This window comes from Myxine glutinosa, chromosome 11, assembly GCF_964187855.1.
Source record: "Myxine glutinosa chromosome 11, kmMyxGlut1.1, whole genome shotgun sequence".
Taxonomy (NCBI): domain Eukaryota; kingdom Metazoa; phylum Chordata; class Myxini; order Myxiniformes; family Myxinidae; genus Myxine; species Myxine glutinosa.
The window spans coordinates 28,417,397-28,432,298 of NC_136271.1; positions in this window are offsets into that span (position 1 = coordinate 28,417,397).

The window sequence follows — 14,902 nt, forward strand, 5'->3', positions numbered from 1 at the left end:
CGCCGCAATATATAACTAAATCCAATTACAATTCACTGCTTGTAGCAGCTCCTTTGTCTACTGTAAAGAACAACATTGGCAGGTGGTATATCTAGGTATTTACCACCTGCCAAACAACATTGGCAGGTGGTATATCTAGGTATTTGGATAGGGGTAGAAGACGGCCACCAAATCTCCCACAAACAAATGAACAAGGCAACTTGTGCAGATTATAAGATGCAGCAAACACCTAATCAAGAATACATACCTTCCTTCAAAAAACGAAACCCAAGCTATTAACCAGCTGGTAGTGCCAGCGTTCCAATACAACTACTGCATTGTAAATTGGCTGCAGACAGTGATCAACAAACCAGACATCACAAGAAGCTACGAAAGAATCTCCCGATTTTACCATCCATTTTCCTCGACATCTCTGGTTAAAGTTGAAAGCATTCAAATTTTGTCTTTGAATTGAACACCTAAGAACTGGAGATGATTATGTTGGGCTCTTGGTGGGCCTCGTTCCATCTTCTGATGGCCAGGTAAGGAAATGACAACCTATAGAAAAGAGTAGGCCCCTTGAATTCTTGCCCGCAATTGCCAGATACTTCAACTCTGCTTCACTGGTTTCAGAAAGGGATGGGGAGGAGGGGGGGAGGGCAGGTGAGAGGGCACGTTACAGCTCAAGAGGGAGTCACACACAAAATGGAATTGAGGGTTGCCCAGATAAGCCAAAGGATCATTGATGTAATCCAGGAAGAGGAATGGTTTCAGAACGTTGTCTTGAGGGATTGAAGCCTTAAAGGGGGATGCAATGCAATATAAAGGACTCAAAGGAACTCGATTCGACATATGGATTACGGTTGGACTTTTCTTAATTATGCTTCAAAATGTTTCGTTTCGTTGAACCCATTAATTATCCTTCCAATGGTTTTTTTTTTTTGGGGATACAAGATCGAGGCTCGTGTAAGAGCTAACATTACTGACAAAAAAACAAACGGACACATAAGACGAAATAAAGGGAGCGGGAGACAAGATGGGGAGTGAGCGGGAAGCACACAAGTACAACATTTGAGAGCAGGGACATCGGGAGATCTGTGGTAGGGGGAGGGCTTGGGGGGAGGAGGCGTGGGAAGGTGGGAGGTGGGGTGGGAGAGGTAAAAAAAAACACATGGACATTGCTAGGACTTCCAGGAAAGAAGTCGGTATAGTTGCGTGATCAATTGGTGGACACCCTGGATATTTTTCATAAAATTCCGTAGCAATTGATCGATTGGAAGTGCGTGGCCTTCCGCTTATTTAAACAAACTTCACCCTGTCGTCTTTTCATAATTTCGCAGCAATCGCTTACGTGAAAAAAAGAAAAACCTAATTAATATGGCACGGCCGCGAAATCCCCAATGGAACGCCATCTTCACGCCGCCTTGTTTATTTAACTGTGAAAAATTCATTCCAGCAACTGGATTTTTTCTCCAGTGTTGATTTTGTTTCTGCAAGAGTATGACATCATGTCTGTCATATAGGTATTGAAAATATACTGACCATATGACATTTTCAATGTGTGAAGCCATAAGGTAGATTTTAATGCAAAGAAGACAAAAGTCAGAAGGTATTTGGAACCAATTAATAACCAACCACACCTCAAGATGGATGGTGATCCCAGAGATTTTGTAGATAATTTTTTTGTATGCAAGGTTAAGGCTCATGGAAGAGCTAGTACACTGAACAGATCAGGATGCAAGAGAACAAAAGCGACAGGAAGGAGGTGGACAAGATGGATATTGAAGGAAACTCCCAGGAAGGAAAAACTAGAAATTTGGAAGGAGGGGATCCGATTTCAATTTTTACCTTCACCACCTAAGGTGAGCAGAGGTTATGTTTTCACCCCTATCTGTTTGCTTACGTCTGTCTGTTTGTCTGCTTATTTGTTTGTTTGTGAACAGGATATCGCAAAAAGTTGTGGACGGATTTGGACTCAATTTGGGGAAGATCTTTGGTGAAGGGTATGTGACCAGGGCGAAATTATTACATTTTGGTGAAGATCTGGATCCATATCCAGATCCGAATATTTTTCAAGTGATTCTTCACCATTGAGAGATGTGACCAAAAACGGTATATATCAGAATATCTCAAAAAGTTGTGGACGGATTCGGACAAATCTTGTTGAAGAGGTTGGGTGTGTGACCAGGAAGAACTGATTCCATTTTGGTAAAGATTCGAATCTGGACATGGATACGAGAATTTAAAAAAACATTAAGTGGCTCGTGTCCACTCTACTCTGGACATGCTGCTTCTGCTGTCTCCACAATGGATGGAGGTCCTCAATGCCAAACAGGAAATTAGAGCTGTCTCCCTCGACATATCACGTGCCTTCGATACGGTCTGACACCCCGCTCTGCTCACCAAACTCTCCTCCTTTGGTATCCATGGAAATCTCCACGCATGGCTGGCGGACTTCCTCTCTCGTCGTAGTCAATGTGTGGCCCTGAATGGATTTCTCTCATCTCCTCTTCCTGTTCAGGCTGGAGTTCCCCAAGGCAGTGTTCTGGGCCTTGTGCTTTTTCTGGTCTCCATCAATGATCTCTCTGACTCTCTTGAAAATCCTCTCTATCTCTTTGCTGATGACTCCACTCTCTGCCGCTCCATTCCTCATCTCTCAGATCGGCAGTCTGCAGCCTCCTCACTCTCTGCAGACCTGGACAAATCACAGACTGGGCAAACAAGTGGAACATGTCTTTCAATCCTGACAAATCTCACACTCTTACGATGTCTCTCCGAAAAGACCGACTGGACAACCCTCCCATCTACTTTCTGAATAATCCTCTCCAAGAAGTTCTGTCACTCAAGCTTTTGGGTCTCACTATCTGCCATGATCTTTCCTGGGAAAACCACATTTCCAAGCTGGCCTCCAAAGCCAGTCGCCGACTGGGCATCCTCCATCGTGCGAAGTCCTTCCTTGGCACACCTGAGCTCCTCACCACATACAAGGCTTTCATCCGCAGCTCAATGGAATACTGCTCTCCCCTCTGGGCTGGTGCTCCTGCCTCACACCTAGCTCGTCTTCACGCTGTTGAAACCAAAGCGTTTAGAATCATTGGAATCTCCCGCGATGACGCTATCTCCGAGGGCCTTTCACTTACTCACCGCAGGCAGGTTGGTGGTCTTTCCGTCTTCTACCGACTCCTCTCCCGCCTTGCTCCCCCAGTTCTCTCTGGGCTCTGTCCCCCAAATATTCCTACAGGTCGCACAAGATCTGCCTGCAACCCTCTTATGGTTAAACTGCCAAAATCAAGACTCTCTGCTCACCTTCACTCCTTCATTCCTCTTTTCTCCCGCCTCTGGAACAAACTCCCTCACTCTCTTCAATCCCACTCCTCCCTCCAGGTCTTTAAAACGGCTGTTCACCACCATCTCTTATCTTCCCCAATCCAAATCCTTGATCTTTTCTACCCCCGCTAATTTCACCCCAAATCCACTTTTTTTAGGTGACTTTTGTCTTCTTTCCTGGAAGTCCTTGGTGTCCTTGCGTTTTATATCTATCCTGCCTCCCCCCAGGCCCTCTCCCTCCCACACATATCCCGATGTCCCTGCTCTCAAATGTTGTGTTTGTGTGCTTCCTCCCCTTCTCTCCCCATCTTGTCGACCGCTCCCCTTTTTATATACTTTGTTTGCTTGTTTGTTTGATTTGTTTGTTTGATAAATGTTAGCTCTTTCACGAGCCTCGACTCTGTATACAAAAAAAAAAAAAGAAAAAAAAAGCGATTTCTTCGCCAACGATAGGTGGCGCCAAAAACGATATATAGCATGAAATTTGAAAAAGTTGTGAACGAGTTATGACAAAACTAGGTGGATGAGTTGGGTAGGTGACAAGAACAAGACCACCTTTAGAGGCCATTTTTCCCTGCAGAGCAGGGGTTTGCCTTGTTTGGGCACCGTGGTCCCCCTTTTGAAGCAATGTTTTGAAGCAATGATGCCCTTCCTGCCGCTAACCCTGTTAGTCGCCTCTTGCGACACACAGAGAATTACCAGTGAACTGGTACTAAATTTGCCGACCTCGGAAGGATGACAGGCTGAGTCAACCCCCCTAGTGTTAATTCAGCAATCGACCAGGATTCGAACCCAGGATCCTAGGATCCCAAGCCGGCACCCTAACCACTAAGCAAACACCCGGCTTTGGTGACAAGACCAAGCAGATTCGATTTTGGTTCACATCCAAATCCAGCCTATCAGCAGGATATAAAAGTAAAATACAAAATGGTCAGCCTGGCGGAGGTAAGTGCTCTACTGAGTGCTGATCTACAGACTTGGCATTTAATATGGAATATTTTTTTTGTGGGGGTGAACTTACTTTTCAAGATGTCTTATAACCAAAAGTTCATTGGAATTATGCTGAAATTATTCTAGATTTTGTTAATGTGACCTTTAAAAGAAACAAAAACCACATTTGACATTTCAAAACAAATAAATTGATCCTTGAAAGTGATGTAAACTGATATCGAACTCAATTCATGGTCAGTACTGTGTTAAACTTCTGTACGTTTTCCAGAAGTATCTCTTTATTTTGCACATTCGCCAAAAAATTTTTATAACAAAAACAAAAGTTAAATTACGACTGGGATTACGGACTAAAATTACAGTTCAGTACTTCGTGTAACCCCCACGAGCATTCAGGAGAGCACGTACACGTTGAGGCATGCTGTTCACGAGATTTGCCAAGGTTTGGACAGGAATCGCTTGCCATGCAGTGACAATAGCCTGCTGCAATTCACGCACAGAGGTCGGGTGCTGGTCCAAGTGGTCGATTTGACGCGTTAATTCTGCCCACAAGTTCTCTATCGGATTCATATCCGGGGACATGGCAGGCCACTCCATATGCTCTACACCACGGTCAGAAAGAAAGTGTTTGATCATGCGAGCACGATGAGGCCGTGCATTGTCATCTTGGAAGACACAGTTTCCTCGAAAGGCTGCACGAGCAAATGGAAGCAATGTTTCTTCCAGAATGGCCCTGTGCTTGAACTGGTTCAGGTTTCCATTCAGAACAACCAGGTCAGTTTTGCCCCCCGCATGAAAAGCAGCCCAAACGGTCACCCCACCACCTCCAGCTTGGACTCTTGGCACTATACAATCTTTGTTGTAGGCTTCATGCACTTGTCTGCACACTCGGACGTGACCATCTTGACGATAGACCAGAAATCTAGACTCGTCACTGAAGATCACGTGATTCCAGTGTCCTGGCTGCCATTGACGGTGCTCTCTGGCCCACTGCAATCGGCGCTGGTGGTGTTGTCTGGTCAGGCGTGGCTTTCTCAGGGGATGCCTGGCACGATAGCCTGCTTGAACCAGTCGTTGGTTGACTAGCCTTCTGGATACAGGCACATTGTCAGTTGCTGCCACTCAGCCCTAAGCCGATTAGCTGACTTGGTACGGCCATTGCGGACTAACCGGTGCAGCGGGCGATCATCCCTCCTTGTGGTTCTGCGGGGACGTCCTGGCCTCGGTATTGGAGTAGGGACACCCCTCTGAGCATTTCGTTTCAGGATCTTTGACACCTGACCTTGAGTGATGCCATACTGCCGAGCAATAGCACGCTGTTTCATGCCGTAATTTCGTAAAGCCACCACTCCATGACAAACAGCATTGTCGAGTTGATGTACCATCTCCAGAGGAAGCGTCAATAACCTTTGGAGACGTGCAGCAGTTGTTTTCCACTAATACAGAACGCAACAACCCTTGTATACCCGACTGTGAAGCCAATCATCAAATGCACCTGTCCGTACATTTTGCCACGCCACCTGTGATATAATCCTGTTGTTGACTTCTTGCTGCGACAGACAATCAGTGACATGGTTCTTTTAAGAAATAAATCACCAAAGTGTAACAGAAACTCACGAGATTGATATACTGAGTTAAGAAAGTAAACCCAAGTCAAGAAAAAATATATATTCCATATTAAATGCCAAGTCTGTAGTTTGAAATTGTGATCATTCTGTTGTATTTTCTCAGTGCATATTCCTGCACTCAGATTCCTTCTTTGTATCTCTAGATTCCACAATGTATTTGCGCCATATCTTCTGTGGGTGGCAACAATAAGTGGAGAGTCTTGCCATTGGGAATGCAATATTCCTCTCTCTTTTGAACTCAACTACTGATAGCCATATCATGCACCCATCCTTGCAGTGATCTCATCGTTACCACTCTATATTCCTAATGGGGAGTTGAAGACATGCCTAGTTTCAATTATTTTCGTTGGTCGGTTTTGGAGAAAATGATGTCCAATTTTGTTCCTTTAATCCAATATGGCTGCCATACCATATGACCTATGATTTCAGAATTGCAGAATGAGCAACAAAATATTCTCCATGGGGAGTCCCTCCAATGTTTAATGTTTCACTTCGACTGGGCAAGTGGTTGCAGTGAAAACCATTTTTAAAGCGAAAAAATGTCTACCTCGATGCGGATGCACACACAGGCACACACACACAGACACACACACACACACACGTATTGCAATCATCTTGCATCCCCTTCGGCCAAAGACTAATTATGCAAAACTGCTCTCAGATGATATGATGCAAAAACGAAACGATGCTGTTATCACAGTAGTTGAGCCGACACTGGGAAGCTCAAAAAATGCCACTCAAGTTTTATCCATTGATGGTAAATAATTAATCTGTAAATATCTTTATAGTCTTCTTCATGGTTATCATGTCTCAATCAAAGAATGGGCCAAATTAATCATCATTTACATGCACATTAACTACCCACCCACAGGCTTTTAATATTTCCAAAAAATGGGGGCAATTTCATCCTAACTGTATCAATATGATAATATCATATTGATTGTTAAATGCACATGGCCCCATATTTTAAACATCATATCTTTGGAAGGCTGAGCTATCTTCATAATAAATGTGAATAACTTGGCCGTTTTATCATGTCAAGTTGGGACGGTTTATACAGCAAGGTGGGTCACCTTTTAAAAAGATGGATGGGGTCGAAATGAAGGTTTCAGTTTTGCTAAATCGTTGCAGCTCATTTTGAATTTGATGAGCAGTTTCATAATGTAATGTAATGTACACTGTAAACGTTGAAAAACGACGTTGTTTTCGGGGAGGGATATGTGCTTTTCCCCACACACCCTGAACGTGATATGAATCTTGCCGCATTAAAATGATCCGCAGCACACTGTCTTTGTGATGCCACTGCAGTGCATAATTCAACAGGGGTAGTGTCAGAGAGGGCTTTCACTATGTGCATTTCATGGATAACAATGTCACGTCTTCCACAATGAAGCTGCTGAACATACCAACACAGAGGTGACAAAAGATAAGGAATAACCCAAGCAGTATGAACAGCATCTCATTCATTCACAAAAGCAGATCAGTGTTGTATTTAGCAAAGGCCAGATGCTTATTGCCATGAATACCAAGCTAAAGCCCTTACTAACTCATTCAGAATATTGCTGGCATGCTCGTTGTTTAAGCTCATAACTTTAATCACATGGCTCCATTCCTCAAAACACTTCACTGGCTCCCAGTTCCCCAAAGGATAGATTTTAAAATTCTGCTGATAACCTTTCAAGCCAAACATAAATTGATTCCTGCCTATATTTCTCACCTAATCACACCCTAACAGGAAAGTCATACGGTCTCAGAATGCTGGGAATCTCCTGGTTGACCCTCGCTTAAGAATGAAGACTTTTGGCAATAGAACATTCTTCAAATGTGCTTCTCAACAGGAGAACTCTCTGCCTTTTGCAATCAATACATCTCTAAATCCATTATAATTCCCATCTTCTTAAAGTAGCTTTTTCATTCTATTTACTTTTCCTTCCTTTCCTTCTTTGTAAAGAGCTTTGAGATTTTACTTCTAAATGAAAAGCGCAATAAAATTAATTGATTAATTGAGAGTGATGATCCATCTGTTCTGATTATGATTATACTCTTTCCAGAGTATTGCCCTGCCTGCCTTTCCAGAGAATACAATGAATGGTTTTTGCCATTGATTTTTCCTAGATGTCGTTTTGGACACAATAGGCTAGTATATTTGGAGGTACTGTATAGAATATAGATAGATTATAGAATCTTTAGGAACCAGCAATGAATGGTAGCATAACAGACACTGCGTACATATCTCACAGGTTTTGATACACCAGGCTGCCAGTGAAAGAACCAAGATGACATTTTATAGTTATGTTAGGAATCAAACACAGACCAGACAGGTCAAAGATATGTAACTACCACTGAAAATATTGAATTTTTTTTTTTTAAACACCCAACAAAGAAATTATTAACACAAACAACATGTATTGATCATATTATGATAACCTTTTTTAATACCACCATGATCTCATTTTATTATTAAATGGCAATTTATAGGAATGGAGTGATGTACACTGCTTTCAGAAAGTATTGTTACGTTTGTGGGGGATAGGCATGAAATACCTTAAGAAAGTTCAGAATGTGTAGATTAGCATGCTCCGTATGCCACAAAGCCATCTCGATGTACGTAAGTCGCCCATCTGCCCGGGTAAGAGCGTTTGCATGTCACCATAAGAGGCGTGGTTTTGTGCTAATTAATTATAGGGCTCAAATATTAATTCCCCAGTGTGTAATTTGCCTCCTGTGGTCTTCCCTTCGGTTTTATTACATTCGGCCAGCCAGGAAATTGAGGGCTCAGTAAAACAACGATTGCACTGTAATGGGACTCATGCACTCACAGCGCCACCAGGGCCGACAGCAACAAGCATTTGCCGAACGGCAAGGGAACGACGTCATCCGAACATTCCTGAACAGAGACTAGACTCCGCCCCCTGACGACTCGTAACAGAGAGGCCACACCCCAGCCTTCGTGATTGGTGGAGGCGCGATGGATGATGGAATAGCACTCGGTGATTGGACAGTGTGCCGTCAGTGGTCGAACATTCGAGAGCTGGAGGAAAAAGACGCGGTCTTGGCATTTTTTGGTCTCTTGGTCCTGACATTTGTTGGAGGCAGTCGCATTCTCTCTGTATCTTTGTCCTGATATTTGTCGAAGGCAGTCATGCTCGTCTCTCCTGGTCCTGGCGTTTGTTGGAGGCAGTCACATTCTCTTTGTCTCTCTCGGATGGTCATGGCGTTTGTTGGAGGCGGTCACATTTTCTCTTTGTTCTGGCTTGGTCGCGGGTGGTGGTGCATCCTTGGCTCGTGTGCGCTTGTGGAAAGAGACTGAACAAGAGAGATTTGTGGCAGTCGGCATCGCGAGAAGTACCTCACATTGGGATGTCAAGGAGTGCGACGCCGGGAACACGATAGTATTCACACCCCTTGACTTTTTAAACATTTTTTTGTGTTACAGCCTGAATTTAAAATGGATTACAATTGAGATTTTTTATAACTGAGCTGTCTCCGGATCTGTCTGTCCGGATCTGTCTAACGGATATAAAAAAAACAATGTGTGTGCGTGTGTGTGTCTGTCTCCCTTCATAAGGGTAGGCTTTAAAGGCTTTAGTAGTCCTTTAGGAGGGATTTGAGTGGGGGGTTTAATGGGCAATCTTTGAACACGACTGTGTCCACCGGTTAAAAGATCGAAAAGACTCTGAAGATCCAAAACACCCCAACGACCCAGAAGACCCCGAAGACCCAATGGACCCCAAACACCCAAAATACCCGAAGACCCAAAATACCCTGTAGACTGTTAAAGATACAAAAAACCATGAAGACCCAAAATACCGAAAAGACCCTGAAGACCCAATGGGCCCCAAACACCCAAAATACACCGAAGACCCAAAAGACCCTGAAGACCAAAAATATCGAAAAGACCCTGAAGACCGAAAATACCGAAAAGACCCAAAAGATCCAAAAGATCACCCGTCTGGTTACTGAAAAATGGTTACTGAAAGGATCTAAAAGACCCTGAAGATCCCGAGACCCAAAATATCCCAAAGACCCTGAAGACCCAAAAGACCCCAAACACCCAAACAATCAAAAGACCCTTAAAGACCCAAAATACCCCCAAAGACCCAAACAATCCAAAAGACTGAAAAGACCCCGATGACCCTTTAAAACCATGAGGACCCCAAAGACCGAAATTACCCCTAAGACCTAAAATACCCCAAAGACCCTTAAATACCCCAAAGATCCAGATGGAGGACCCAAAAGACTCAAATGAACCAAAAGACGCCGATGGACCAGAAGACCAAAAAGACGCTGAAGACCCAAAAGACCCCAAGGACCCAAATGACCCCAAGGACCCAAATGACCCCAAGGACTCAAATGACCTCGAGGACCCAAATGACCCAGAGGACACAAAAGACCCCAAGGACGCAAAAGACCCCATGGACACAAAATACACCAAGGACACAAAATACACCAAGGACTCCGAAGACCCAAAAGAAGAGTAATTATGCCTCTTACATTGAAATTGTAGACGGTGGCTTGCAAACTGAGCCTCAAAGTTGGTGTACAGAAGTGGTATTTTTTTAACCACAATAAATACAAGGCAGAGGGAGGTGAAACTTGCTGCACGTGATGTGCAATGCGTGCAGAGTAAAACGAGTGTTCATTTACATCTGTATGATGTCTAATAAATAAAGATGATATAAGCACCACTGACACTAGGCCCATACTTCACTTTGGCATGCTCACGCGGCTGTACCATCAAAAACTGTTCCAACCCGTCATTTTCGACGAGCTTTATACTAGTCTACACATAATACACCTTAATGTCAATGTGGAATTTTGTTTTTTAGATTTTTTTTTTTTTTACAAAAAAAAAAAAAAAAAGAAAAGCGGCAATGTCTTGAGTCAATAAGTATTCGTCCCGTTTGCAATGACAATACAAACTGAGCTCAAGTGCATCCAATTTACTTTGATCATCCTTGAGATGTCTCTACAACTTAATTGTAGTCCAGCTGTGGCCGATTCAATTGAATGGACATTATTTAGAAAGAAACACACCTTTCTACATAAGGTCCCGCAGTTAGCAAAGCATGTCAAAGCAGAAACTCTACCAGGAAGTCCAAGGTACTGTCTGTAGAACTCCGAAATATAACTGTGCGGAGGCATAGATCTGGGGAAGGGTATAAAACAATTTCTAGAGTGTTGAGAGATCCCAAGAGCAAAGTGAGCTCTCTCAATAGGAAATGGAAAGAATAGGGAACTACCCAGACTTTTCCTGGAGATGGCCGTCTGACAAAAATGACAAAACCGGGCAAGAAAGGACCTTTGTCAGGGAGGTGACCAAGAACCCAATGACCACTCTGACAGAACTACAGAGTTCCTTCGGTAAGATAGGAGAACCTGCCAGAAGGACAACACTCTGCAGCATTTCACAAATCTAGGCTTTATGGGAGAGTGGTCAGACGGAAGCCACTTCTGAGAAAAAGGCACATGACAGCATGCCTGGAGATTGCAAAAAAGCACGTGAAAAACTCAGGAGATTATGAGGCAAAAGATTCTGTGGTCTGATGAGACGAAAATGCAACTCTTTGGCCTGAATCCAAAGAGCTACATCTGGTGGAAACCGAGCACTGCTCATCACCTATCTAACTCCATCCCTACCATGAAGCATGGTAGCGGAAACATCATGCTATGGCGATGCTTCTAAACAGCAGAGTGTGAGACTTGTAAGGATAGAGGGGAAAATGAATGGAGCCAAATACAGGCAAAATATCAGAATCCTTGAGAAGAACCTGCATCAGAGTACAAAGGACCATAGACTGCGGTGAAGATTTACGTTCCAACAGGACAATGAGCCCAAGCATCCAGCAAAGCAACACTGGAATGGCTTCAGAACAAGAATGTGTAAGTCCTTGAGTGGTCCAGCCAAATCCCAGACTTGCATCCCATTGAGAATCTGTGGAAAGACTTGAACATTGCTCTTCACCGACGCTCCCCATCCAACTTGACAGAGCTTGAGCAAATCTGCAAGGAAGAATGGGAGAAACTCACCAAATCCAGATGTGCAAAGCTGATAAAGACATTCCTAAAAATACTTGAAGCTGTAATCGCAGCCAAAGGCGCTTCTATGAAGTATGGACTCAGGGGGTAGAATACTTATGTAAATTTGATATTTCTGTCATTTCATTTTAATTATTTTTTTGAAAATTTAAAAAAAATTAAATCCACTTTGACATTATGAGGTATTATGTGTACATCAGTGACAAAAAAAATCTTAATTTAATTAATGGTAAATTCAGGCTGTAACAAAACAAAATGTGAAAAAATCAAGGGTGTGAATACTTTCTGAAGGCACTGTAGATATGTTAAACCACCCAGAACCAGACTCGGAAGCATTAAACTGCACAGCAATCCTAATATTTAAAAATAATAATCAAATTTTTACCATTCCTTACATTTAGTGTTGATATTAACATTTATTGTTCAGGGTAATTGCAAAACTTTACGCTGGTTTTTATACAAAAGAATTATTTTCATCCTTTCCCAGTGATGTGGAACAGATTAGTGAGGGAACAGTGGGAAATTTAGCAATCATCTGTGTGCGTTTTAAAATTTTTATTCTAAAGCAAAGTCAGGACATTGATACGGTTGCAAAATGGTAAAACCAACCAACCGCAGTCCTTGACAGGTAAGTAAAGAGCAAATACAGTAATCCAAGCTTATGTATTGTCTGAATCATATACCACACAATCCTTTACGCACTAAGTACAAAGGTGGGTTTAAAGTATTGAGCAAAGCATATGATGGGCTTTAACAAGTCAACCTTGCCATGGAGACAGATCATTCCACAAAGGGCCAAACCACTCTCTCTCTCTCTCTCTCTCTCTCTCTGGATTACATGCATTCAGATTCAGCAATATTACAGGTACTGGAATGAACAAGGGTTTCAGAGTCTGCTTGGCATATATTATCTCTCACTGTCATCTGCTCCTCCAGCCTCCCACCCAGTCCCCCCATTTCCCCATATTTTTCCTGGCTTTGAATGGCACATGATGAGGCAGCCAGTGATCCGATATAAATGCAGTGGAGTGGGTACCCTTGCTCCTCCTTTCCAATGCCCTTCTCTACTTTTTTCAATTCGAATTTCCATTTGCTATTTCCATTTACTCTGTTAGTACAATGTACAGTATGCAGTTATGATAAATGAAACATTTATGGTACAATATTGTTGATGTTTTACATATTGATCTAACTAGCAACGGTACCCGCCCTATGGGCGGGGCTTCAATTGGGAGGCCCAAATGAAAAGGAAAAATATCAGAAATTGAAGGATTTTTTTATTTTAAACGATTTGTATAAACATCCGTTAAATCATATCACACGCAAGTCATCAAAATCTAAACAGTATTTGTAGAATTTCAATAAAAGCCACATCACTGTTCATATCGGTAAATATTATTCCATCGTGTTTGGAAAAACTGGAAAATTAGAAAAATCGGAAATTGGGGAAAAAAATTGGACAAACAATATAGCCTATTTTACTCCAGGGGGTCCTAGGATTACCCACCCAAAATTTCGTTGCGATCGGTTCAGCGGTTTTTGCGGTACCTGGGGACAGACAGACAGACATTTGGTGAATTATAGTAAGATATGTGAAATATAATTAGTATCACATATATGGCTTGTAGGGTAGCCTAGAAGTACGCACACTCACATCTTGGTTGTCTAGCCTGGGTTCGAATCCTGACTGAGATATAAACTGTCATCATGGTGATTCACAGGCATCAATGTGTGTGTCGTCCCTCAGACGGACGTTAAACGGTTTTCCCCTCTGCCAGCATTAGTTGGTGGGTATTAAAGATCCCACGGTGTCCTTTGCAAAGAGTAGGCGAGTTATCGCTGGCAACCTGAACAAGTCTACAGAGAGAGAGAGAGAGAGAGAGAGAGAGAGCTGTTGGTGAAGGTTTCATGGCAGATAAATTTACCAGTGGATAAGAATAGAAATAGAATGATCGTTTTAAGGCCATTTTCCCCGCTAGAGCGGGGGTTAGCCCTGCAGGCCCCATGACAATCATGGTTCCCTGTTTGAGGCAATGTTTTTATGGCCGGATGCCCTTCCTGACACCAACCCTTAGTCGCCTCTTACGATGCGCAGGGATACGGTGTACCTATTCTAAGCCGGGGTACACACCGGGATCATTCATCCCAGCAAGCTGGTACTCAATTTGCCGACCTCGGAAGGATGACAGGCTGAGTCAACCCCCCTGGCGTTAATTCAGCGATCGACCGGGATTCGAACACAGGATCTGAGGATCCCAAGCCGGCACCCTAACCGCTAAGCCAACACCAGGCATTACCAGTGGATAAGCCTGTGCATTATTTTATTGCACAGTACTGACAAAGCAGCCCATGATGCAACCAACGACCTACTCTTTCAAAAGAGACTGTCACATCTTTAACATCCACGAGCAATCGCAAGCAGATGGGACAGCCAGCTTAACATACCCTCCCCCCCCCCCCCCTCCCCACAGAATACTCATTGATGCAATCCCAAGCCTGCAAAATATCGAGATGACATTTAATAATCAGGATGGGAATCAAACTCAGGCTAGACAGGTCAAACGCCGTCTACCTGTGAGTGCGCGTGCGCATGCGCTACCCCCATCTGTTCACCGAGTGCTAATCAGATTAAGCATGATGGCACCCTCAGATAAAATTTTTTTTAATGAAAACAGACATTCTTGCACGCCTACGGAATTATATTTGATGCTAACATAATTACATTAAACTTGAAAAAAAATTGTAGACAAGCTTCTTGGTGTCTGCTTGGGAAACCTGCTGGTGTTCCCCCATCTTTACATAGCTTGTCTGATCAGGTAGAGCAAGTTACCTTTGAACCGTCTGGTTTAGGTTCGATTCCTGACCGGACTATAAAGCTCTCAGACTGGTGCTTCACAGGCCGGGCATTCATCACAATGCCCATCTGTGAAGCACCAATCGTCCGTCACAAGACTTGGAAGATGCTGGAAGAAGTTATACAT